This window comes from Ictalurus punctatus, unplaced genomic scaffold, assembly GCF_001660625.3.
Source record: "Ictalurus punctatus breed USDA103 unplaced genomic scaffold, Coco_2.0 Super-Scaffold_100056, whole genome shotgun sequence".
NCBI lineage: Eukaryota > Metazoa > Chordata > Actinopteri > Siluriformes > Ictaluridae > Ictalurus > Ictalurus punctatus.
Genome location: NW_026521088.1, coordinates 1,423,164 through 1,442,399, shown reverse-complemented (window position 1 = coordinate 1,442,399; position 19,236 = coordinate 1,423,164). Strand labels below are relative to the sequence as shown.

General features: G+C 46.0%; 8 non-coding genes across 8 annotated transcripts; 5 read left to right on the top strand and 3 right to left on the bottom strand.

Moving 5' to 3' along the window:
- The first annotated feature begins 1,013 nt into the window (after nucleotides 1–1,013).
- Nucleotides 1,014–1,086, top strand: trnak-uuu (transfer RNA lysine (anticodon UUU)). Its single transcript has one exon. It is a non-coding gene; the product is annotated as a tRNA-Lys (tRNA).
- A 289-nt stretch (nucleotides 1,087–1,375) lies between these two features.
- On the bottom strand, nucleotides 1,376–1,447 carry trnaw-cca (transfer RNA tryptophan (anticodon CCA)). Its single transcript has one exon. It is a non-coding gene; the product is annotated as a tRNA-Trp (tRNA).
- A 1,098-nt stretch (nucleotides 1,448–2,545) lies between these two features.
- trnak-uuu (transfer RNA lysine (anticodon UUU)) lies at nucleotides 2,546–2,618 on the top strand. The gene has a single exon. It is a non-coding gene; the product is annotated as a tRNA-Lys (tRNA).
- Nucleotides 2,619–2,908: 290 nt separating this feature from the next.
- trnaw-cca (transfer RNA tryptophan (anticodon CCA)) lies at nucleotides 2,909–2,981 on the bottom strand. The gene has a single exon. It is a non-coding gene; the product is annotated as a tRNA-Trp (tRNA).
- A 3,622-nt stretch (nucleotides 2,982–6,603) lies between these two features.
- On the top strand, nucleotides 6,604–6,676 carry trnak-uuu (transfer RNA lysine (anticodon UUU)). Its single transcript has one exon. It is a non-coding gene; the product is annotated as a tRNA-Lys (tRNA).
- Nucleotides 6,677–11,088: 4,412 nt separating this feature from the next.
- Nucleotides 11,089–11,161, top strand: trnak-uuu (transfer RNA lysine (anticodon UUU)). Its single transcript has one exon. It is a non-coding gene; the product is annotated as a tRNA-Lys (tRNA).
- Nucleotides 11,162–13,945: 2,784 nt separating this feature from the next.
- On the bottom strand, nucleotides 13,946–14,017 carry trnaw-cca (transfer RNA tryptophan (anticodon CCA)). The gene has a single exon. It is a non-coding gene; the product is annotated as a tRNA-Trp (tRNA).
- Nucleotides 14,018–19,095: 5,078 nt separating this feature from the next.
- trnak-uuu (transfer RNA lysine (anticodon UUU)) lies at nucleotides 19,096–19,168 on the top strand. Its single transcript has one exon. It is a non-coding gene; the product is annotated as a tRNA-Lys (tRNA).
- The last annotated feature ends 68 nt before the right edge of the window (nucleotides 19,169–19,236 follow it).

Sequence of the window (19,236 nt, the reverse complement as noted above, 5' to 3'; positions counted from 1 at the left end):
GACAGGTGGTGGGCTGTGACTGTTGCGACTAGTGTCTGACATCTGGGCAAGAGCTCTTTCAGAGGACAAGGGCACGAGCCCTTTAAAGGCATAACCTGCCTGGTTTTCCCTTCCCTGACATTAAGGGAGATTTTCAAGATCAAATGGTAGATCTCACCCCAGTGCGTGAGAGTGAAGCGCGGACACTTATACCTGAAGCGCAACTCAGGGACTCAACTGCCTATGCGATAGAACCATGGTTCAGCCTTCTTCTGGGTAACTTCACACAGTTACCATTTGTACGAGGCCTTTGTGTCATTATACGTGTCAGACGATGGGCAATCAGTGGCAAAGGTGGCGTAAACCTGCTTTTTGCGAGGCATACAGAGCCAAGATTACACGTCAGTTTGTGGTGTGGAATTAACGTGTTTGTTAGAAATTTTGGTCTCCTTGTGCAGAAAAGCCAAGTTTAATTAAAAATGCTGATGCTATTCTACTTGTTCTCATACCATGACACGAAGGCATTCCTTGAACCAAGACAAGCCTTCAGAGTGCGCCTTACGAATAAGAGTTATGCTGGTAACGATTTCCAAGCGACATGCTGGTCAAAAGTGTGCTAGTTGTAAACAAAATACGAACAAGGTCGTTAAACAGAAAGCACTGGGGTTAAGTTGATCTCAACTTAGAAACTGGCCAACATAACAGATAGGACCAAAGTTCAACATTCTCTTGGTTAACGTCACCATTTTACAGGTTTCACAAGAACCTTGTCTCTTTGTATGTCTCAGACTGCAGGCAGTCAGTGGGTAAAGAAGTATGAAGGACAGACCCGTGGTTGAACCCTGTTGGTTTGTATCCTTGAATAGTGGTGCTGAGCTGTGTTAATAGTTTGTAGAAAGCCATGAGAACCAGATGGGATGGGCCCTTTCCAAGCCAAGGGCTGAGCACCATTTATGTCTGTGAGAACCGTTGAACTAGAGCGTCCACAGGCTTGACCTACAAGCTCCAGGGTAAAGTGCGCTCTCACTCATCGAGCCCAGATAGCTCAGTCGGTAGAGCGTCAGACTTTTAATCTGAGGGTCCAGGGTTCAAGTCCCTGTTTGGGTGTTGTAGTACCCTCCAGATCCTCTGAGAGGTCCAGTGAAACCATCTAAGGTGCCTCTTTCCAGCATGTTTTGTTCAGCAAGCAAAATGGGCAAACTAAGGGTAAACATTCAGCAGGTTGTCAAGTTACTAATGGTTACTAGGTGAGAGTGTTGCTACCTAAGCTTTGTTACCTTTTAGCATGAAGTTGACAAAGACATGGGTGGTCATCATAGAGATTGGAGTCCATATAACAGCATCCTTATTAGACTGCGCAGAAATCATGGGTCTGTGTGAAAAAGAGCACATTGAATGACCCCGACGTGATTTGAACACGCAACCTTCTGATCTGGAGTCAGACGCAGTACCGTTGCGCCACGAGGTCCCAGCTCGAAGCCTATAGCGCATCGTGGTGCAAGGCATACTTGTTCATCGGCGTGGCGATCAAGACGCGTTGGAACTCGGAGACAGGTGGTGGGCTGTGACTGTTGCGACTAGTGTCTGACATCTGGGGCAAGAGCTCTTTCAGAGGACAGGGCACAAGCCCTTTAAAGGGATAACCTGCCAGGTTTCCCTTCCCTGAACATTAAGGGAGATTTTCAAGATCAAATGGTAGATCTCACCCCAGTGCGTGAGAGTGAAGCGTGGACAACTTATACCTGAAGCGCAACTCAGGGACTCAACTGCCTATGCGATAGAACCATGGTTCAGCCTTCTTCTGGGTAACTTCACACAGTTACCATTTGTACGAGGCCTTTGTGTCATTATACGTGTCAGACGATGGGCAATCAGTGGCAAAGGTGGCGTAAACCTGCTTTTTGCGAGGCATACAGAGCCAAGATTACACGTCAGTTTGTGGTGTGGAATTAACGTGTTTGTTAGAAATTTTGGTCTCCTTGTGCAGAAAAGCCAAGTTTAATTAAAAATTGCTGATGCTATTCTACTTGTTCTCATACCATGACACGAAGGCATTCCTTGAACCAAGACAAGCCTTCAGAGTGCGCCTTACGAATAAGAGTTATGCTGGTAACGATTTCCAAGCGACATGCTGGTCAAAAGTGTGCTAGTTGTAAACAAAAATACGAACAAGGTCGTTAAACAGAAAGCACTGGGGTTAAGTTGATCTCAACTTAGAAACTGGCCAACATAACAGATAGGACCAAAGTTCAACATTCTCTTGGTTAACGTCACCATTTTACAGGTTTCACAAGAACCTTGTCTCTTTGTATGTCTCAGACTGCAGGCAGTCAGTGGGTAAAGAAGTATGAAGGACAGAGCTGTGGTTGAACCCTGTTGGTTTGTATCCTTGAATAGTGGTGCTGAGCTGTGTTAATAGTTTGTAGAAAGCCATGAGAACCAGATGGGATGGGCCCTTTCCAAGCCAAGGGCTGAGCACCATTTATGTCTGTGAGAACCGTTGAAACTAGAGCGTCCACAGGCCTGACCTACAAGCTCCAGGGTAAAGTGCGCTCTCACTCATCGAGCCCAGATAGCTCAGTCGGTAGAGCGTCAGACTTTTAATCTGAGGGTCCAGGGTTCAAGTCCCTGTTTGGGTGTTGTAGTACCCTCCAGATCCTCTGAGAGGTCCAGTGAAACCATCTAAGGTGCCTCTTTCCAGCATGTTTTGTTCAGCAAGCAAAATGGGCAAACTAAGGGTAAACATTCAGCAGGTTGTCAAGTTACTAATGGTTACTAGGTGAGAGTGTTGCTACCTAAGCTTTGTTACCTTTTAGCATGAAGTTGACAAAGACATGGGTGGTCATCATAGAGATTGGAGTCCATATAACAGCATCCTTATTAGACTGCGCAGAAAATCATGGGTCTGTGTGAAAAAGAGCACATTGAATGACCCCGACGTGATTTGAACACGCAACCTTCTGATCTGGAGTCAGACGCAGTACCGTTGCGCCACGAGGGTCCCAGCTCGAAGCCTATAGCGCATCGTGGTGCAAGGCATACTTGTTCATCGGCGTGGCGATCAAGACGCATTGGAACTCGGAGACAGGGTGGTGGGCTGTGACTGTTGCGACTAGTGTCTGACATCTGGGCAAGAGCTCTTTCAGAGGACAAGGCACGAGCCCTTTAAAGGCATAACCTGCCTGGTTTCCCTTCCCTGGACATTAAGGGAGATTTTCAAGATCAAATGGTAGATCTCACCCCAGTGCGTGAGAGTGAAGCGCGGACAACTTATACCTGAAGCGCAACTCAGGGACTCAACTGCCTATGCGATAGAACCATGGTTCAGCCTTCTTCTGGGTAACTTCACACATTTACCATTTGTACGAGGCCTTTGTGTCATTATACGTGTCAGACGATGGGCAATCAGTGGCAAAGGTGGCGTAAACCTGCTTTTTGCGAGGCATACAGAGCCAAGATTACACGTCAGTTTGTGGTGTGGAATTAACGTGTTTGTTAGAAATTTTGGTCTCCTTGTGCAGAAAAGCCAAGTTTAATTAAAAATGCTGATGCTATTCTACTTGTTCTCATACCATGACACGAAGGCATTCCTTGAACCAAGACAAGCCTCCAGAGTGAGCCTTACGAATAAGAGTTATGCTGGTAACGATTTCCAAGCGACATGCTGGTCAAAAGTGTGCTAGTTGTAAACAAAAAATACGAACAAGGTCGTTAAACAGAAAGCACTGGGGTTAAGTTGATCTCAACTTAGAAACTGGCCAACATAATAGATAGGACCAAAGTTCAACATTCTCTTGGTTAACGTCACCATTTTACAGGTTTCACAAGAACCTTGTCTCTTTGTATGTCTCAGACTGCAGGCAGTCAGTGGGTAAAGAAGTATGAAGGACAGAGCCGTGGTTGAACCCTGTTGGTTTGTATCCTTGAATAGTGGTGCTGAGCTGTGTTAATAGTTTGTAGAAAGCCATGAGAACCAGATGGGATGGGCCCTTTCCAAGCCAAGGGCTGAGCACCATTTATGTCTGTGAGAACCGTTGAACTAGAGCATCCACAGGCCTGACCTACAAGCTCGAGGGTAAAGTGACAGGTGGTGGGCTGTGACTGTTGCGACTAGTGTCTGACATCTGGGCAAGAGCTCTTTCAGAGGACAAGGCACGAGCCCTTTAAAGGCATAACCTGCCTGGTTTCCCTTCCCTGGACATTAAGGGAGATTTTCAAGATCAAATGGTAGATCTCACCCCGGTGCGTGAGAGTGAAGCACGGACAACTTATACCTGAAGCGCAACTCAGGGACTCAACTGCCTATGCGATAGAACCATGGTTCAGCCTTCTTCTGGGTAACTTCACACATTTACCATTTGTACGAGGCCTTTGTGTCATTATACGTGTCAGACGATGGGCAATCAGTGGCAAAGGTGGCGTAAACCTGCTTTTTGCGAGGCATACAGAGCCAAGATTACACGTCAGTTTGTGGTGTGGAATTAACGTGTTTGTTAGAAATTTTGGTCTCCTTGTGCAGAAAAGCCAAGTTTAATTAAAAATGCTGATGCTATTCTACTTGTTCTCATACCATGACACGAAGGCATTCCTTGAACCAAGACAAGCCTTCAGAGTGCGCCTTACGAATAAGAGTTATGCTGGTAACGATTTCCAAGCGACATGCTGTTCAAAAGTGTGCTAGTTGTAAACAAAAAATACGAACAAGGTCGTTAAACAGAAAGCACTGGGGTTAAGTTGATCTCACTTAGAAACTGGCCAACATAACAGATAGGACCAAAGTTCAACATTCTCTTGGTTAACGTCACCATTTTACAGGTTTCACAAGAACCTTGTCTCTTTGTATGTCTCAGACTGCAGGCAGTCAGTGGGTAAAGAAGTATGAAGGACAGAGCCGTGGTTGAACCCTGTTGGTTTGTATCCTTGAATAGTGGTGCTGAGCTGTGTTAATAGTTTGTAGAAAGCCATGAGAACCAGATGGGGATGGGCCCTTTCCAAGCCAAGGGCTGAGCACCATTTATGTCTGTGAGAACCGTTGAACTAGAGCGTCCACAGGCCTGACCTACAAGCTCCAGGGTAAAGTGCGCTCTCGCTCCTCGAGCCCAGATAGCTCAGTCGGTAGAGCATCAGACTTTTAATCTGAGGGTCCAGGGTTCAAGTGCCTGTTTGGGTGTTGTAGTACCCTCCAGATCCTCTGAGAGGTCCAGTGAAACCATCTAAGGTGCCTCTTTCCGGCATGTTTTGTTCAGCAAGCAAAATGGGCAAACTAAGGGTAAACATTCAGCAGGTTGTCAAGTTACTAATGGTTACTAGGTGAGAGTGTTGCTACCTAAGCTTTGTTACCTTTTAGCATGAAGTTGACAAAGACATGGGTGGTCATCATAGAGATTGGAGTCCATATAACAGCATCCTTATTAGACTGCACAGAAAATAAATCATGGGTCTGTGTGAAAAAGAGCACATTGAATGACCCCGACATGATTTGAACCTTCTGATCTGGAGTCAGACGCACTTCCGTTGCGCCACGAGGTCCTAGCTCGAAGCCTATAGCGCATCATGGTGCAAGGCATACTTGTTCATCGGCGTGGCGATCAAGACGCATTGGAACTCGGAGACAGGTGGTGGGCTGTGACTGTTGCGACTAGTGTCTGACATCTGGGCAAGAGCTCTTTCAGAGGACAAGGCACGAGCCCTTTAAAGGCATAACCTGCCTGGTTTCCCTTCCCTGGACATTAAGGGAGATTTTCAAGATCAAATGGTAGATCTCACCCCAGTGCGTGAGAGTGAAGCGCGGACAACTTATACCTGAAGCGCAACTCAGGGACTCAACTGCCTATGCGATAGAACCATGGTTCAGCCTTCTTCTGGGTAACTTCACACATTTACCATTTGTACGAGGCCTTTGTGTCATTATACGTGTCAGACGATGGGCAATCAGTGGCAAAGGTGGCGTAAACCTGCTTTTTGCGAGGCATACAGAGCCAAGATTACACGTCAGTTTGTGGTGTGGAATTAACGTGTTTGTTAGAAATTTTGGTCTCCTTGTGCAGAAAAGCCAAGTTTAATTAAAAATGCTGATGCTATTCTACTTGTTCTCATACCATGACACGAAGGCATTCCTTGAACCAAGACAAGCCTTCAGAGTGCGCCTTACGAATAAGAGTTATGCTGGTAACGATTTCCAAGCGACATGCTGGTCAAAAGTGTGCTAGTTGTAAACAAAAATACGAACAAGGTCGTTAAACAGAAAGCACTGGGGTTAAGTTGATCTCAACTTAGAAACTGGCCAACATAACAGATAGGACCAAAGTTCAACATTCTCTTGGTTAACGTCACCATTTTACAGGTTTCACAAGAACCTTGTCTCTTTGTATGTCTCAGACAGCAGGCAGTCAGTGGGTAAAGAAGTATGAAGGACAGAGCTGTGGTTGAACCCTGTTGGTTTGTATCCTTGAATAGTGGTGCTGAGCTGTGTTAATAGTTTGTAGAAAGCCATGAGAACCAGATGGGATGGGCCCTTTCCAAGCCAAGGGCTGAGCACCATTTATGTCTGTGAGAACCGTTGAACTAGAGCGTCCACAGGCCTGACCTACAAGCTCCAGGGTAAAGTGCGCTCTCACTCATCGAGCCCAGATAGCTCAGTCGGTAGAGCGTCAGACTTTTAATCTGAGGGTCCAGGGTTCAAGTCCCTGTTTGGGTGTTGTAGTACCCTCCAGATCCTCTGAGAGGTCCAGTGAAACCATCTAAGGTGCCTCTTTCCAGCATATTTTGTTCAGCAAGCAAAATGGGCAAACTAAGGGTAAACATTCAGCAGGTTGTCAAGTTACTAATGGTTACTAGGTGAGAGTGTTGCTACCTAAGCTTTGTTACCTTTTAGCATGAAGTTGACAAAGACATGGGTGGTCATCATAGAGATTGGAGTCCATATAACAGCATCCTTATTAGACTGCGCAGAAAATCATGGGTCTGTGTGAAAAAGAGCACATTGAATGACCCCGACATGATTTGAACACGCAACCTTCTGACCTGGAGTCAGACGCAGTACCGTTGCGCCACGAGGTCCCAGCTCGAAGCCTATAGCGCATCGTGGTGCAAGGCATACTTGTTCATCGGCGTGGCGATCAAGACGCATTGGAACTCGGAGACAGGTGGTGGGCTGTGACTGTTGCGACTAGTGTCTGACATCTGGGCAAGAGCTCTTTCAGAGGACAGGGCACAAGCCCTTTAAAGGGATAACCTGCCAGGTTTCCCTTCCCTGAACATTAAGGGAGATTTTCAAGATCAAATGGTAGATCTCACCCCAGTGCGTGAGAGTGAAGCGTGGACAACTTATACCTGAAGCGCAACTCAGGGACTCAACTGCCTATGCGATAGAACCATGGTTCAGCCTTCTTCTGGGTAACTTCACACATTTACCATTTGTACGAGGCCTTTGTGTCATTATACGTGTCAGACGATGGGCAATCAGTGGCAAAGGTGGCGTAAACCTGCTTTTTGCGAGGCATACAGAGCCAAGATTACACGTCAGTTTGTGGTGTGGAATTAACGTGTTTGTTAGAAATTTTGGTCTCCTTGTGCAGAAAAGCCAAGTTTAATTAAAAATGCTGATGCTATTCTACTTGTTCTCATACCATGACACGAAGGCATTCCTTGAACCAAGACAAGCCTTCAGAGTGCGCCTTACGAATAAGAGTTATGCTGGTAACGATTTCCAAGCGACATGCTGGTCAAAAGTGTGCTAGTTGTAAACAAAAATACGAACAAGGTCGTTAAACAGAAAGCACTGGGGTTAAGTTGATCTCAACTTAGAAACTGGCCAACATAACAGATAGGACCAAAGTTCAACATTCTCTTGGTTAACGTCACCATTTTACAGGTTTCACAAGAACCTTGTCTCTTTGTATGTCTCAGACTGCAGGCAGTCAGTGGGTAAAGAAGTATGAAGGACAGAGCCGTGGTTGAACCCTGTTGGTTTGTATCCTTGAATAGTGGTGCTGAGCTGTGTTAACAGTTTGTAGAAAGCCATGAGAACCAGATGGGATGGGCCCTTTCCAAGCCAAGGGCTGAGCACCATTTATGTCTAGAGCGTCAGACTTTTAATCTGAGGGTCCAGGGTTCAAGTCCCTGTTTGGGTGTTGTAGTACCCTCCAGATCCTCTGAGAGGTCCAGTGAAACCATCTAAGGTGCCTCTTTCCAGCATGTTTTGTTCAGCAAGCAAAATGGGCAAACTAAGGGTAAACATTCAGCAGGTTGTCAAGTTACTAATGGTTACTAGGTGAGAGTGTTGCTACATAAGCTTTGTTACCTTTTAGCATGAAGTTGACAAAGACATGGGTGGTCATCATAGAGATTGGAGTCCATATAACAGCATCCTTATTAGACTGCACAGAAAATAAATCATGGGTCTGTGTGAAAAAGAGCACATTGAATGACCCCGACATGATTTGAACCTTCTGATCTGGAGTCAGACGCACTTCCGTTGCGCCACGAGGTCCCAGCTCGAAGCCTATAGCGCATCGTGGTGCAAGGCATACTTGTTCATCGGCGTGGCGATCAAGACGCATTGGAACTCGGAGACAGGTGGTGGGCTGTGACTGTTGCGACTAGTGTCTGACATCTGGGCAAGAGCTCTTTCAGAGGACAGGGCACAAGCCCTTTAAAGGGATAACCTGCCAGGTTTCCCTTCCCTGAACATTAAGGGAGATTTTCAAGATCAAATGGTAGATCTCACCCCAGTGCGTGAGAGTGAAGCGTGGACAACTTATACCTGAAGCGCAACTCAGGGACTCAAGTGTCTATGCGATAGAACCATGGTTCAGCCTTCTTCTGGGTAACTTCACACATTTACCATTTGTACGAGGCCTTTGTGTCATTATACGTGTCAGACGATGGGCAATCAGTGGCAAAGGTGGCGTAAACCTGCTTTTTGCGAGGCATACAGAGCCAAGATTACACGTCAGTTTGTGGTGTGGAATTAACGTGTTTGTTAAAAATTTTGGTCTCCTTGTGCAGAAAAGCCAAGTTTAATTAAAAATGCTGATGCTATTCTACTTGTTCTCATACCATGACACGAAGGCATTCCTTGAACCAAGACAAGCCTTCAGAGTGCCCCTTACGAATAAGAGTTATGCTGGTAACGATTTCCAAGCGACATGCTGGTCAAAAGTGTGCTAGTTGTAAACAAAAATACGAACAAGGTCGTTAAACAGAAAGCACTGGGGTTAAGTTGATCTCAACTTAGAAACTGGCCAACATAACAGATAGGACCAAAGTTCAACATTCTCTTGGTTAACGTCACCATTTTACAGGTTTCACAAGAACCTTGTCTCTTTGTATGTCTCAGACTGCAGGCAGTCAGTGGGTAAAGAAGTATGAAGGACAGAGCTGTGGTTGAACCCTGTTGGTTTGTATCCTTGAATAGTGGTGCTGAGCTGTGTTAATAGTTTGTAGAAAGCCATGAGAACCAGATGGGATGGGCCCTTTCCAAGCCAAGGGCTGAGCACCATTTATGTCTGTGAGAACCGTTGAACTAGAGCGTCCACAGGCCTGACCTACAAGCTCCAGGGTAAAGTGCGCTCTTACTCATCGAGCCCAGATAGCTCAGTCGGTAGAGCGTCAGACTTTTAATCTGAGGGTCCAGGATTCAAGTCCCTGTTTGGGTGTTGTAGTACCCTCCAGATCCTCTGAGAGGTCCAGTGAAACCATCTAAGGTGCCTCTTTCCAGCATGTTTTGTTCAGCAAGCAAAATGGGCAAACTAAGGGTAAACATTCAGCAGATTGTCAAGTTACTAATGGTTACTAGGTGAGAGTGTTGCTACCTAAGCTTTGTTACCTTTTAGCATGAAGTTGACAAAGACATGGGTGGTCATCATAGAGATTGGAGTCCATATAACAGCATCCTTATTAGACTGCGCAGAAAATCATGGGTCTGTGTGAAAAAGAGCACATTGAATGACCCCGACATGATTTGAACCTTCTGATCTGGAGTCAGACGCACTTCCGTTGCGCCACGAGGTCCCAGCTCGAAGCCTATAGCGCATCATGGTGCAAGGCATACTTGTTCATCGGCGTGGCGATCAAGACGCATTGGAACTCGGAGACAGGTGGTGGGCTGTGACTGTTGCGACTAGTGTCTGACATCTGGGCAAGAGCTCTTTCAGAGGACAAGGCACGAGCCCTTTAAAGGGATAACCTGCCTGGTTTCCCTTCCCTGGACATTAAGGGAGATTTTCAAGATCAAATGGTAGATCTCACCCCAGTGCGTGAGAGTGAAGCGCGGACAACTTATACCTGAAGCGCAACTCAGGGACTCAAGTGCCTATGCGATAGAACCATGGTTCAGCCTTCTTCTGGGTAACTTCACACATTTACCATTTGTACGAGGCCTTTGTGTCATTATACGTGTCAGACGATGGGCAATCAGTGGCAAAGGTGGCGTAAACCTGCTTTTTGCGAGGCATACAGAGCCAAGATTACACGTCAGTTTGTGGTGTGGAATTAACGTGTTTGTTAGAAATTTTGGTCTCCTTGTGCAGAAAAGCCAAGTTTAATTAAAAATGCTGATGCTATTCTACTTGTTCTCATACCATGACACGAAGGCATTCCTTGAACCAAGACAAGCCTTCAGAGTGCGCCTTACGAATAAGAGTTATGCTGGTAACGATTTCCAAGCGACATGCTGGTCAAAAGTGTGCTAGTTGTAAACAAAAATACGAACAAGGTCGTTAAACAGAAAGCACTGGGGTTAAGTTGATCTCAACTTAGAAACTGGCCAACATAACAGATAGGACCAAAGTTCAACATTCTCTTGGTTAACGTCACCATTTTACAGGTTTCACAAGAACCTTGTCTCTTTGTATGTCTCAGACTGCAGGCAGTCAGTGGGTAAAGAAGTATGAAGGACAGAGCTGTGGTTGAACCCTGTTGGTTTGTATCCTTGAATAGTGGTGCTGAGCTGTGTTAATAGTTTGTAGAAAGCCATGAGAACCAGATGGGATGGGCCCTTTCCAAGCCAAGGGCTGAGCACCATTTATGTCTGTGAGAACCGTTGAACTAGAGTGTCCACAGGCCTGACCTACAAGCTCCAGGGTAAAGTGCACTCTCGCTCCTCGAGCCCAGATAGCTCAGTCGGTAGAGCGTCAGACTTTTAATCTGAGGGTCCAGGGTTCAAGTCCCTGTTTGGGTGTTGTAGTACCCTCCATATCTTCTGAGAGGTCCAGTGAAACCATCTAAGGTGCCTCTTTCCAGCATGTTTTGTTCAGCAAGCAAAATGGGCAAACTAAGGGTAAACATTCAGCAGATTGTCAAGTTACTAATGGTTACCAGGTGAGATTGTTGCTACCTAAGCTTTGTTACCTTTTAGCATGAAGTTGACAAAGACATGGGTGGTCATCATAGAGATTGGAGTCCATATAACAGCATCCTTATTAGACTGCGCAGAAAATCATGGGTCTGTGTGAAAAAGAGCACATTGAATGACCCCGACATGATTTGAACCTTCTGATCTGGAGTCAGACGCACTTCCGTTGCGCCACGAGGTCCCAGCTCGAAGCCTATAGCGCATCATGGTGCAAGGCATACTTGTTCATCGGCGTGGCGATCAAGACGCATTGGAACTCGGAGACAGGTGGTGGGCTGTGACTGTTGCGACTAGTGTCTGACATCTGGGCAAGAGCTCTTTCAGAGGACAAGGCACGAGCCCTTTAAAGGGATAACCTGCCTGGTTTCCCTTCCCTGGACATTAAGGGAGATTTTCAAGATCAAATGGTAGATCTCACCCCAGTGCGTGAGAGTGAAGCGCGGACAACTTATACCTGAAGCGCAACTCAGGGACTCAACTGCCTATGCGATAGAACCATGGTTCAGCCTTCTTCTGGGTAACTTCACACATTTACCATTTGTACGAGGCCTTTGTGTCATTATACGTGTCAGACGATGGGCAATCAGTGGCAAAGGTGGCGTAAACCTGCTTTTTGCGAGGCATACAGAGCCAAGATTACACGTCAGTTTGTGGTGTGGAATTAACGTGTTTGTTAGAAATTTTGGTCTCCTTGTGCAGAAAAGCCAAGTTTAATTAAAAATGCTGATGCTATTCTACTTGTTCTCATACCATGACACGAAGGCATTCCTTGAACCAAGACAAGCCTTCAGAGTGCGCCTTACGAATAAGAGTTATGCTGGTAACGATTTCCAAGCGACATGCTGGTCAAAAGTGTGCTAGTTGTAAACAAAAATACGAACAAGGTCGTTAAACAGAAAGCACTGGGGTTAAGTTGATCTCAACTTAGAAACTGGCCAACATAATAGATAGGACCAAAGTTCAACATTCTCTTGGTTAACGTCACCATTTTACAGGTTTCACAAGAACCTTGTCTCTTTGTATGTCTCAGACTGCAGGCAGTCAGTGGGTAAAGAAGTATGAAGGAAAGAGCTGTGGTTGAACCCTGTTGGTTTGTATCCTTGAATAGTGGTGCTGAGCTGTGTTAACAGTTTGTAGAAAGCCATGAGAACCAGATGGGATGGGCCCTTTCCAAGCCAAGGGCTGAGCACCATTTATGTCTGTGAGAACCGTTGAACTAGAGCGTCCACAGGCCTGACCTACAAGCTCCAGGGTAAAGTGCGCTCTCTCTCCTCTCGAGCCCAGATAGCTCAGTCGGTAGAGCATCAGACTTTTAATCTGAGGGTCCAGGGTTCAAGTGCCTGTTTGGGTGTTGTAGTACCCTCCAGATCCTCTGAGAGGTCCAGTGAAACCATCTAAGGTGCCTCTTTCCAGCATGTTTTGTTCAGCAAGCAAAATGGGCAAACTAAGGGTAAACATTCAGCAGGTTGTCAAGTTACTAATGGTTACTAGGTGAGAGTGTTGCTACCTAAGCTTTGTTACCTTTTAGCATGAAGTTGACAAAGACATGGGTGGTCATCATAGAGATTGGAGTCCATATAACAGCATCCTTATTAGACTGCACAGAAAATAAATCATGGGTCTGTGTGAAAAAGAGCACATTGAATGACCCCGACATGATTTGAACCTTCTGATCTGGAGTCAGACGCACTTCCGTTGCGCCACGAGGTCCCAGCTCGAAGCCTATAGCGCATCGTGGTGCAAGGCATACTTGTTCATCGGCGTGGCGATCAAGACGCATTGGAACTCGGAGACAGGTGGTGGGCTGTGACTGTTGCGACTAGTGTCTGACATCTGGGCAAGAGCTCTTTCAGAGGACAGGGCACAAGCCCTTTAAAGGGATAACCTGCCAGGTTTCCCTTCCCTGAACATTAAGGGAGATTTTCAAGATCAAATGGTAGATCTCACCCCAGTGCGTGAGAGTGAAGCGTGGACAACTTATACCTGAAGCGCAACTCAGGGACTCAAGTGTCTATGCGATAGAACCATGGTTCAGCCTTCTTCTGGGTAACTTCACACATTTACCATTTGTACGAGGCCTTTGTGTCATTATACGTGTCAGACGATGGGCAATCAGTGGCAAAGGTGGCGTAAACCTGCTTTTTGCGAGGCATACAGAGCCAAGATTACACGTCAGTTTGTGGTGTGGAATTAACGTGTTTGTTAGAAATTTTGGTCTCCTTGTGCAGAAAAGCCAAGTTTAATTAAAAATGCTGATGCTATTCTACTTGTTCTCATACCATGACACGAAGGCATTCCTTGAACCAAGACAAGCCTCCAGAGTGCGCCTTACGAATAAGAGTTATGCTGGTAACGATTTCCAAGCGACAAGCGACATGCCAGCATGTTTTGTTCAGCAAGCAAAATGGGCAAACTAAGGGTAAACATTCAGCAGGTTGTCAAGTTACTAATGGTTACTAGGTGAGAGTGTTGCTACATAAGCTTTGTTACCTTTTAGCATGAAGTTGACAAAGACATGGGTGGTCATCATAGAGATTGGAGTCCATATAACAGCATCCTTATTAGACTGCGCAGAAAATCATGGGTCTGTGTGAAAAAGAGCACATTGAATGACCCCGACGTGATTTGAACACGCAACCTTCTGATCTGGAGTCAGACACACTTCCGTTGCGCCACGAGGTCCCAGCTCGAAGCCTATAGCGCATCGTGGTGCAAGGCATACTTGTTCATCGGCGTGGCGATCAAGACGCATTGGAACTCGGAGACAGGTGGTGGGCTGTGACTGTTGCGACTAGTGTCTGACATCTGGGCAAGAGCTCTTTCAGAGGACAGGGCACGAGCCCTTTAAAGGGATAACCTGCCAGGTTTCCCTTCCCTGAACATTAAGGGAGATTTTCAAGATCAAATGGTAGATCTCACCCCGGTGCGTGAGAGTGAAGCGTGGACAACTTATACCTGAAGCGCAACTCAGGGACTCAAGTGTCTATGCGATAGAACCATGGTTCAGCCTTCTTCTGGGTAACTTCACACATTTACCATTTGTACGAGGCCTTTGTGTCATTATACGTGTCAGACGATGGGCAATCAGTGGCAAAGGTGGCGTAAACCTGCTTTTTGCGAGGCATACAGAGCCAAGATTACACGTCAGTTTGTGGTGTGGAATTAACGTGTTTGTTAGAAATTTTGGTCTCCTTGTGCAGAAAAGCCAAGTTTAATTAAAAATGCTGATGCTATTCTACTTGTTCTCATACCATGACACGAAGGCATTCCTTGAACCAAGACAAGCCTTCAGAGTGCGCCTTACGAATAAGAGTTATGCTGGTAACGATTTCCAAGCGACATGCTGGTCAAAAGTGTGCTAGTTGTAAACAAAAATACGAACAAGGTCGTTAAACAGAAAGCACTGGGGTTAAGTTGATCTCAACTTAGAAACTGGCCAACATAACAGATAGGACCAAAGTTCAACATTCTCTTGGTTAACGTCACCATTTTACAGGTTTCACAAGAACCTTGTCTCTTTGTATGTCTCAGACTGCAGGCAGTCAGTGGGTAAAGAAGTATGAAGGACAGAGCTGTGGTTGAACCCTGTTGGTTTGTATCCTTGAATAGTGGTGCTGAGCTGTGTTAATAGTTTGTAGAAAGCCATGAGAACCAGATGGGATGGGCCCTTTCCAAGCCAAGGGCTGAGCACCATTTATGTCTGTGAGAACCGTTGAACTAGAGCGTCCACAGGCCTGACCTACAAGCTCGAGGGTAAAGTGACAGGTGGTGGGCTGTGACTGTTGCGACTAGTGTCTGACATCTGGGCAAGAGCTCTTTCAGAGGACAAGGCACGAGCCCTTTAAAGGCATAACCTGCCTGGTTTCCCTTCCCTGGACATTAAGGGAGATTTTCAAGATCAAATGGTAGATCTCACCCCAGTGCGTGAGAGTGAAGCGCGGACAACTTATACCTGAAGCGCAACTCAGGGACTCAACTGCCTATGCGATAGAACCATGGTTCAGCCTTCTTCTGGGTAACTTCACACATTTACCATTTGTACGAGGCCTTTGTGTCATTATACGTGTCAGACGATGGGCAATCAGTGGCAAAGGTGGCGTAAACCTGCTTTTTGCGAGGCATACAGAGCCAAGATTACACGTCAGTTTGTGGTGTGGAATTAACGTGTTTGTTAGAAATTTTGGTCTCCTTGTGCAGAAAAGCCAAGTTTAATTAAAAATGCTGATGCTATTCTACTTGTTCTCATACCATGACACGAAGGCATTCCTTGAACCAAGACAAGCCTTCAGAGTGCGCCTTACGAATAAGAGTTATGCTGGTAACGATTTCCAAGCGACATGCTGGTCAAAAGTGTGCTAGTTGTAAACAAAAATACGAACAAGGTCGTTAAACAGAAAGCACTGGGGTTAAGTTGATCTCAACTTAGAAACTGGCCAACATAATAGATAGGACCAAAGTTCAACATTCTCTTGGTTAACGTCACCATTTTACAGGTTTCACAAGAACCTTGTCTCTTTGTATGTCTCAGACTGCAGGCAGTCAGTGGGTAAAGAAGTATGAAGGAAAGAGCTGTGGTTGAACCCTGTTGGTTTGTATCCTTGAATAGTGGTGCTGAGCTGTGTTAACAGTTTGTAGAAAGCCATGAGAACCAGATGGGATGGGCCCTTTCCAAGCCAAGGGCTGAGCACCATTTATGTCTGTGAGAACCGTTGAACTAGAGCGTCCACAGGCCTGACCTACAAGCTCCAGGGTAAAGTGCGCTCTCTCTCCTCTCGAGCCCAGATAGCTCAGTCGGTAGAGCATCAGACTTTTAATCTGAGGGTCCAGGGTTCAAGTGCCTGTTTGGGTGTTGTAGTACCCTCCAGATCCTCTGAGAGGTCCAGTGAAACCATCTAAGGTGCCTCTTTCCAGCATGTTTTGTTCAGCAAGCAAAAACTAAGGGTAAACAAGCAAAAACTAAGGGCAAACTAAGGGTAAACATTCAGCAGGTTGTCAAGTTACTAATGGTTACTAGGTGAGAGTGTTGCTACCTAAGCTTTGTTACCTTTTAGCATGAAGTTGACAAAGACATGGGTGGTCATCATAGAGATTGGAGTCCATATAACAGCATCCTTATTAGACTGCACAGAAAATAAATCATGGGTCTGTGTGAAAAAGAGCACATTGAATGACCCCGACATGATTTGAACCTTCTGATCTGGAGTCAGACGCACTTCCGTTGCGCCACGAGGTCCCAGCTCGAAGCCTATAGCGCATCGTGGTGCAAGGCATACTTGTTCATCGGCGTGGCGATCAAGACGCATTGGAACTCGGAGACAGGTGGTGGGCTGTGACTGTTGCGACTAGTGTCTGACATCTGGGCAAGAGCTCTTTCAGAGGACAGGGCACAAGCCCTTTAAAGGGATAACCTGCCAGGTTTCCCTTCCCTGAACATTAAGGGAGATTTTCAAGATCAAATGGTAGATCTCACCCCAGTGCGTGAGAGTGAAGCGTGGACAACTTATACCTGAAGCGCAACTCAGGGACTCAAGTGTCTATGCGATAGAACCATGGTTCAGCCTTCTTCTGGGTAACTTCACACATTTACCATTTGTACGAGGCCTTTGTGTCATTATACGTGTCAGACGATGGGCAATCAGTGGCAAAGGTGGCGTAAACCTGCTTTTTGCGAGGCATACAGAGCCAAGATTACACGTCAGTTTGTGGTGTGGAATTAACGTGTTTGTTAGAAATTTTGGTCTCCTTGTGCAGAAAAGCCAAGTTTAATTAAAAATGCTGATGCTATTCTACTTGTTCTCATACCATGACACGAAGGCATTCCTTGAACCAAGACAAGCCTTCAGAGTGCGCCTTACGAATAAGAGTTATGCTGGTAACGATTTCCAAGCGACATGCTGGTCAAAAGTGTGCTAGTTGTAAACAAAAATACGAACAAGGTCGTTAAACAGAAAGCACTGGGGTTAAGTTGATCTCAACTTAGAAACTGGCCAACATAACAGATAGGACCAAAGTTCAACATTCTCTTGGTTAACGTCACCATTTTACAGGTTTCACAAGAACCTTGTCTCTTTGTATGTCTCAGACTGCAGGCAGTCAGTGGGTAAAGAAGTATGAAGGACAGACCCGTGGTTGAACCCTGTTGGTTTGTATCCTTGAATAGTGGTGCTGAGCTGTGTTAATAGTTTGTAGAAAGCCATGAGAACCAGATGGGATGGGCCCTTTCCAAGCCAAGGGCTGAGCACCATTTATGTCTAGAGCGTCAGACTTTTAATCTGAGGGTCCAGGGTTCAAGTCCCTGTTTGGGTGTTGTAGTACCCTCCAGATCCTCTGAGAGGTCCAGTGAAACCATCTAAGGTGCCTCTTTCCAGCATGTTTTGTTCAGCAAGCAAAATGGGCAAACTAAGGGTAAACATTCAGCAGGTTGTCAAGTTACTAATGGTTACTAGGTGAGAGTGTTGCTACATAAGCTTTGTTACCTTTTAGCATGAAGTTGACAAAGACATGGGTGGTCATCATAGAGATTGGAGTCCATATAACAGCATCCTTATTAGACTGCACAGAAAATAAATCATGGGTCTGTGTGAAAAAGAGCACATTGAATGACCCCGACATGATTTGAACCTTCTGATCTGGAGTCAGACGCACTTCCGTTGCACCACGAGGTCCCAGCTCGAAGCCTATAGCGCATCGTGGTGCAAGGCATACTTGTTCATCGGCGTGGCGATCAAGACGCATTGGAACTCGGAGACAGGTGGTGGGCTGTGACTGTTGCGACTAGTGTCTGACATCTGGGCAAGAGCTCTTTCAGAGGACAGGGCACAAGCCCTTTAAAGGGATAACCTGCCAGGTTTCCCTTCCCTGAACATTAAGGGAGATTTTCAAGATCAAATGGTAGATCTCACCCCAGTGCGTGAGAGTGAAGCGTGGACAACTTATACCTGAAGCGCAACTCAGGGACTCAAGTGTCTATGCGATAGAACCATGGTTCAGCCTTCTTCTGGGTAACTTCACACATTTACCATTTGTACGAGGCCTTTGTGTCATTATACGTGTCAGACGATGGGCAATCAGTGGCAAAGGTGGCGTAAACCTGCTTTTTGCGAGGCATACAGAGCCAAGATTACACGTCAGTTTGTGGTGTGGAATTAACGTGTTTGTTAGAAATTTTGGTCTCCTTGTGCAGAAAAGCCAAGTTTAATTAAAAATGCTGATGCTATTCTACTTGTTCTCATACCATGACACGAAGGCATTCCTTGAACCAAGACAAGCCTTCAGAGTGCGCCTTACGAATAAGAGTTATGCTGGTAACGATTTCCAAGCGACATGCTGGTCAAAAGTGTGCTAGTTGTAAACAAAAATACGAACAAGGTCGTTAAACAGAAAGCACTGGGGTTAAGTTGATCTCAACTTAGAAACTGGCCAACATAACAGATAGGACCAAAGTTCAACATTCTCTTGGTTAACGTCACCATTTTACAGGTTTCACAAGAACCTTGTCTCTTTGTATGTCTCAGACTGCAGGCAGTCAGTGGGTAAAGAAGTATGAAGGACAGAGCTGTGGTTGAACCCTGTTGGTTTGTATCCTTGAATAGTGGTGCTGAGCTGTGTTAACAGTTTGTAGAAAGCCATGAGAACCAGATGGGATGGGCCCTTTCCAAGCCAAGGGCTGAGCACCATTTATGTCTGTGAGAACCGTTGAACTAGAGCGTCCACAGGCCTGACCTACAAGCTCGAGGGTAAAGTGCGCTCTCACTCATCGAGCCCAGATAGCTCAGTCGGTAGAGCGTCAGACTTTTAATCTGAGGGTCCAGGGTTCAAGTCCCTGTTTGGGTGTTGTAGTACCCTCCAGATCCTCTGAGAGGTCCAGTGAAACCATCTAAGGTGCCTCTTTCCAGCATGTT